The sequence below is a fragment of the Candoia aspera genome, chromosome 8, assembly GCF_035149785.1.
Source record: "Candoia aspera isolate rCanAsp1 chromosome 8, rCanAsp1.hap2, whole genome shotgun sequence".
Classification (NCBI taxonomy): domain Eukaryota; kingdom Metazoa; phylum Chordata; class Lepidosauria; order Squamata; family Boidae; genus Candoia; species Candoia aspera.
The window spans coordinates 25,810,592-25,817,700 of record NC_086160.1 but is presented as its reverse complement, the minus strand read 5'-3'; the positions used below and the strand labels follow the sequence as shown (position 1 = coordinate 25,817,700).

Below are 7,109 nucleotides of genomic sequence, written 5' to 3'. Positions count from 1 at the left end.
TAACATGTCTTACCAACCCTACACACTTTCTGAACTCCAACATAAAATTTTGCAACAATAATTAAATAAACATACACAACCATCATTTGTTTTCTCTGTTTTGTTACAAATACAGTTACGTTTTATTGAACCTTTTTTGTGCTGTTTCTGTTTGTTCCATCCCTAGTCCTATAACCAGTGACATACAGCTTAGGGTTAGAAAATATAAACATAAGATTTTTTTTTTTCTTTCCTGAGGCTAAAAGTAGTAGCAGCAAATATTAAAGTGATTTGTGTTTTTTTCCAGGATACATAAAAAGGAAAAGGAGCCTGGGGCCTAGATAAGAAATCACCTAGCAATCTCCAGAAATTTTTTACTCCAGAAACTTCTTTAACAAAAGACTTGCAAGAATTGTTTAGCAGCTAAACTTACATGCATTGCAGCTTTTATCTATAAGAATATGCTGGATGCCCTACATTGTTTCTTGCTGACTATAGCACTGATAATTAAAAACAACTTGAAATATCATGACATTCAGTCAGCATTACAGTGTATATACAGCTTGTCAGAATATCTTATTAGAACGTGTCATTTTGATAAAATAACATTAACAAAAAAACAGGAACATCTTGATAGATAAATGGTGTTTCCTAGTCAGCTCTAGTAGAATTACATTATAGCTGGATACTGCCTGCAAGGGAAACTAGAGATTAAAGATGGTCTAGTTCTATATACCAGGAAAACTATGGTGGGAATCTGACTATTACTAAATCAATCCCATATCACAACTTTTGTAATTTTCCATTATTCCTGAAATAATTACTGGATTTGTTGGACAATCATAAGCTAAATAAATTGTGACCAAGCTCCTTAAGGTAAATACAGAATAGCTATACAAAAGCTAACAATGTATCCATTCTTCAATCATAGTATGTTTTGGGGCGGGAGGGGTTTGTAGGAATGTCAGATGGACACTTTGCACAGTGGCAGTATCGTAGCCAATGAGGTTTATCTGAGGCACGATTATTGCTAATTGAAACACTGGTCCATCTTATCTGTCATTCCCAGACTATTAAATAATCTGCTCATTCATTCATTCATTCATTCATTCAATTTATACAGCTGCTCATCTCACATATGTGACTGTGGGTGGCTTACAAAGTTAAAAACACAAAAACAATACAAAAAATTAGAATAAAACCCATAACCAAAAAAGATTAAAAACATTAAAACCATAAAAACTATTAAAAACTATACAAATATAATTATGCAAGCATAATTTGTATAAAAACCTTGCAAATATAATCAGTGTAATACTTATCAGCAGGGTTTGACTAAAGTGATCAAGATTTTTCTCAGACTGGCTTCAGTAATCATCCAGGAGGTAAAAAAAACCCCAAATCAGTTAAAGTCTGATGAGCTGCTTAGATACAGGGAGATCAGCCAGCTCCCAACCAGGGAATGTTAGCTAGGAATACCCATACTTTTCCCAGGTCTGTGGCCTTCACAGGGATGGGGTTAAATGCTTTCAGTCTGATGAAAGTAATGTTGTGTCAAGTGATGCAAGCCTCATCCCTTTGTACACGCACTGTGACGTTGCACAGACATCCAAAACAAGCAGAACTTATGATACAGCATCACAATGCTGATTTTGTCATTTTGATGAAAGAAGTAGGAGCCTGCAGACACCATGTCCCAGGCTATTATTTGCTGCAAATTATCATGGTTATTTATAAAGTTGTGACTCCTAATCCAAAGAATTGCCTCACCTCTGCACTGTAGTGGGTAGGTAATGCGTATGAATGAGAGTTGTTGTTCTTCATATTTAGTTCCATAAATCTTTTTTATTTTTTACCTTGAGGTAACAGCATCATTCTATGTATATTCAGGTATTTGTTCTTAATTACTTTCAATCCTTAACTATTTTTCAATAGTGAAGGATTGAAAGCCTTGAATAGGCACTTAACTATTTTTCAATTCTAAAATTCACATTTGTCTACTTGCAATCTATGTAGTGGAACTTCTGCTTCATTAATATTTGCAAAGTGACCTGGGATCTTGGCATCTTAGTTGTTAATTAAGTGTGGAGTAGTCGTATTATTAAATTTGCATCAGTGTAATGCATTCATGCTATTGCACATTTCATGATGATGAATAGATTTGAGTTGCTCAGAAGAGAGTTACTGGGGTAGAAACTCTTTAATGTGCAGTAATGGTTAGAGATGAGGTATAACACAATACTTACTACAATTATATCACTGTTATTGCATCCGTTGTAAATAGCATAAAAATATTATAGGGTTTATTGTTAATCATTTGTTTCTAATTTTCTTATTCAGCTGTTTTCCATAATTAGCCAGTCTGACTCTAATCCTATCGTCCTAGTGTAAGAAAATCCTAGAACTTGAAATTTTTCCTAAGCAAAATAATGTTTAGATAAGGGGATACATTTTTCTTAAGAAACTACATTTTAAAAATAATGGAAATAGATAGTATGTTCTACTATGCAAATAATCAACGCACACACACAAAAAATCATAGGTTATATCACAGAAGTCCACTTGTGAATACAAGAGTGGAAGTTATTACCTGAAATACCTTTTCCCTAAAAATATTTTGCCACATGCAGAAAACTATCTTGTCTGGAATTCAGATCATTTTTTCCCTTATGCTACTTTTTAAAAGTTCAGTATTGGTGCTGTAGATGCTGTTGGTAAATGCTAGGTTAAACAATAATAATGTTTTCCTCATCCATGCTCTTCTCCAATATTCTCTCTGCATGAACACAGACAAATTTTAAGACTTATCTCTGGATTTGGAACTGCAAACCTCCAGAATGATAGCTTTAGGGAATTTCAGTATTCATGATAAAGCATGCTGGAGTACATAAGCACATGACAACTTCATGATCACTGTAGCAATTAAGGGCTGTTATAACCATAGATGAAGAGAACAAACTAGGTTCACTCTTTGGAAAAGATTTCAAGTCTAGCAAGGGCTCATAATTTTTAAAAATATTTTTTTTAAAAAAATCAGATTAAATATAATTCTGATTTATATTTAAAAAATCAGCTTTAAAAAAATCATCAGCTTAAAAAATATATTTTTAAATTATCAGATTAGTTTTCAGGTATACTATACAAGATAGTTAAAATTATCTTCCATCTTTCTTTAGCTTAAAAAAAATCCTGGTGAATTTACAGCTACACTAAGCTCTTTGAAGAAAAATGCTTCCTGAAATGGACATAGTAATCACCTATAGTAGAAGAACTGAAGTGAAGTATACAGTTTAAGTTTAAATTCATATGTGGAAAAAACACTTTTCTTTGTTCCAGACAAAGTAAAGTGAAGTAAGGAATAAAATAAAAGCTGTAGGAGAGGTGAATTAAAAATTGGCAAGGGCATTTAATTTTGTGACTTCAAGACTCCAGTTTAAAAAAATGCATAAAATATTCAAAAATATGCATGTGTGTGCATATGTGCATATATATTTATATGTGCCTTTGTATACTCATATCACATATCAATATATGCATATACAAACATCAAATTAAAAAAAACCCTAAAGGTTTCATGAAAAATAGCATTCATAAATTCCAAGATGTTGCATTGTGAATAGATATGCATCAGATTACTCAGCCTCAAACAGCAAAAAAAAAAAGAGGTTTTAAATGCAAACATATTTAGATTAGTAGACATTTAAACATTGTATATATTTTCCTTGAAATAAATATTTTGTATGCATTCCCTCAAATATGCATGTTTATGATTTTTCGAAGTCCTACAGTTTAGAGAAAAATCTTATGAAATGTGTTCTATCATGACATCAAGGGTGATGAAATGTAACTAATTTTACACCTTGAGTTTGCCACTGAATAATGTCAAAATAAAAATGAAAACACTAAATGAGGCTTAAGCCTGTCTCAATCCTGGGCTGAGGACAAAATTAAGTTAACCTCAAGGGAAGACATTGCTGTTGCCAAGGAATGTTGGCATCATGGTTATGTGCAACACAGTGTTAGTGTTAGAGCTAAAACACTGTCTAGCCACTTTAAAATAAAAAGAGCTCCTTCATTGTCACTACATTTTTCTAGTACAACCTTTGGCAGAGATATTGTCCTTCATGTTTGTATTTCTACTGTTCTGCTAATGTCAGTTAATATAATTGTAATTGATTATTTATAATTAATTAATTACAACTTGGTCCTGTTCAGTCTTTGTTTTGATTAATAGGAAGGAGCTATATGCAAAATGTCTCATTGGACTGCAGTCTTTGACATGTCCTAAAACTGAGAAATGAGAAAAGCAGTATCATGGAAATAACGGACTCTAACTGGTACATGATTATACTTAGCATCAGCAGTTCACTGGCCATGTCTTTCTCAGGTTCTTTGGAAATATGCACCTGCTTTCTTAAAGTGCATGGCTTTTCAGTATAAAGATATATTAATGCCAGAGGCAAAGATGCTCTAGAGTACACCCTTTAACTTTGCTTGCCATGGTCAGCTGAAACTAAAAATTGCAAAAAGAAAAAAATACTTCATAAAATCATGATTGTATTATCTAAGTGCCCTTATGAAACTGATTGACTAGATAATGGCATTGTGTCAGACCAAGGCTTACAGTGTTACGATGAGTAGACATATTTTAGTTGATTTAAAATGAAATGTAAGTGATTTAAATACTAATGAACAAGTCTTCTTTGCATCAATCATTAAGTAGGATTAAGATAATGGTGCCAGATTTTAACATATCAGTGATCACATGCATAATGCCAAATAGTTTCAGACACAGATTTCTTAAACTAGGGAAAGGGTGGAGAGAGAGAGAGATTCTTTTGGCTACATAATAAAGTGATAAAGTAAGTCTTATCTTGCACATACCTATAAGCTCTTAAACTCTATTGACATGTTACTGGAAGGTTGTGGGTCTTCATTAGTTTGGTATCCATAATTCAGGCCCTGGTTTACTTCAGGATCAAATTATTGTTGTTTTTGTTGTTGTTCTTGTTGCTATCTGAGAGAAGCATGAAGAAAATGACCTAAATGATAATACAGAAATGGAGTTTTGAGTCTATCCTCTCATTTGTTGGAGTGGGGGAGATAGTTTGTTTTCTTTTAATTTTCTAGTGAAGAGTTTATAAGCCTGAGGTTTACATCCTAGTACAGTAATTCATTGCTTTACTTTTGTTTCCTACCAAAAACCAAGAAGAAATTGCAACACTCTAATTTGCTGTTTTGTTGTCAAATTTCAGAGTGTTTTCCATAGCTTAAGGCCACATTGAGAAGGTTCCTTCATATGATCCCAAGAAACTGGTTTCTGAAAGAAGGCACACCTCTAAGAGGCCTCCTCTTACATATTTTCAAATCCAGTCAGGTTCATCAGGAACAATCCAGGCAGACAGACTGTATTTATGTGAGAAAGTCTCTGCATCATCTAACACAGATAGTCTCAAACTGTGAGTCACACCTCCCTGGAGGCTGTGAAAAACTCAGTAAGGGCTACAAGAATGTTTTGGCTCAGGAATTGTAGCCAACCTCAGACTTCTGAGTGTTACTGGGACACTAAGAGTGCTGTGAACCAAAAATGCTTAGGCACCTCTGTCATAGACTGTTACTGTATATCAGGGTCTGAAATTTGCATTTGACCATTCAGAAGTATGGCATGGCATGTAGTATTATGTCCATAGTTCTGAGAATATTTATACAATTTGTGTTACAGAAGTTCTTTTTTTTCTCATTATTTTTAATTTCTAGCCTTTCAAAATGGAACGGTTTCTGTTTGGTCATCTTTAGCTTTGTGTTACCATCAAAGTACTAGTAGTACTAATAAAAGTGAGTCTAAGCCAACAAAGCATGATGAAAGCAGTTTCATGACTTTATTGGAGAAGACAGCTTCAATGTCATATTCATAAAAAAAATCCTGTCAACTGAGTGTGAAGCCAAACATAGTGAAATGACATCTGGAAACAAGTCATGAAACACAGTTATAAAGTTATAGTCATTGTTTTATTTGATTCATAGATTAAATGTTAATTATTAAAAGTAAGTAATATATTTATTTCTTGCCAACACTGCCCAATTAAATAATTATTTTTATTCTGGAAGGGAAGGAGGCAGAGTTAACAAGTTTATTTATTTTAGGAACTTGTGGAATTACAAGTTGGAGAACTCTTGTTGCAACAAATTTGTGTTCCTAACCTGACAGGTATATGAGCTTCTTGCTTTTTATAACTGTTGCAGTTTCTAAGATAATCCCATGTTCTGTCTTCTTCCAAAGGATGTGGCACCGACCTCTGTCAGAACTCACTGTTGTTAGAATGTAGTCAGCTTTCTAACGAATGAAACCCTGATACTTGATAAGTACCAAATCCCATTGTACTGGGGGTGGGGTGGCATGGGGAGAAGACAACTACCCTTCCTTATATAAAATGAAAACAGCATGCACACACCACTGAAGTTGCAGTAACAAACCTAGGTGTCAGGAAATTAAATAAAAATAATCATTTTATAAGCTAGCATCTATGAAATCTTTCCTTTTTAAGATCTGAAAATTGCTATTGATTCAAGTCTGTATGTAATTAGGTAATTGCAGTCTTGGAAATACACATTTTAAATTAAAATTTTAAAAAAATCAGAACCAATTACTATACTAAAGAATGCATAAAGCTGCAATTTTTAAAGCTGCTCACCAGTCTCTCATACACAATAATTAAAACGGCTGGTTTCCAAAACTTCCATATAATTGTATTAACTTCATAAAATCTGTTTAAATGAGAAGTTGTCATGTTCGCCGTTTCAATGTCTTTGATGCATCGTAACGTTTCGCATGTCATTAATTGGATGCGTGTTTCATCTTTCTCGGGAGGATGGGAACGGTTATCTTTTGGCTTTGCTTTGGAATGTATTTGTATTATCTACTGCGCTCAAGGTTACTTTCCCAGGCTAGCAACTCTGACGATTGCTAGCACCTGTGTCGGGCGGGGCTGTTACGAGGGAGGCGGGATACGTTTGCACCAAGGGTTTAAGTTTGTATTTGGCGCGCTTTTGCTCATTCTCAGCTTTCTCTGTATCTGTCTTTAGTACTCTAAATAAATCAGATTTCATTTAGCAGCCTCTTGTGAGTCTGA

At 33.8% G+C, this 7,109-nt stretch overlaps 1 pseudogene; it reads left to right on the top strand.

The window, feature by feature from the left end:
• The first annotated feature begins 952 nt into the window (after window positions 1-952).
• Window positions 953-1,021, top strand: LOC134502478 (U4 spliceosomal RNA; annotated as a pseudogene).
• The last annotated feature ends 6,088 nt before the right edge of the window (window positions 1,022-7,109 follow it).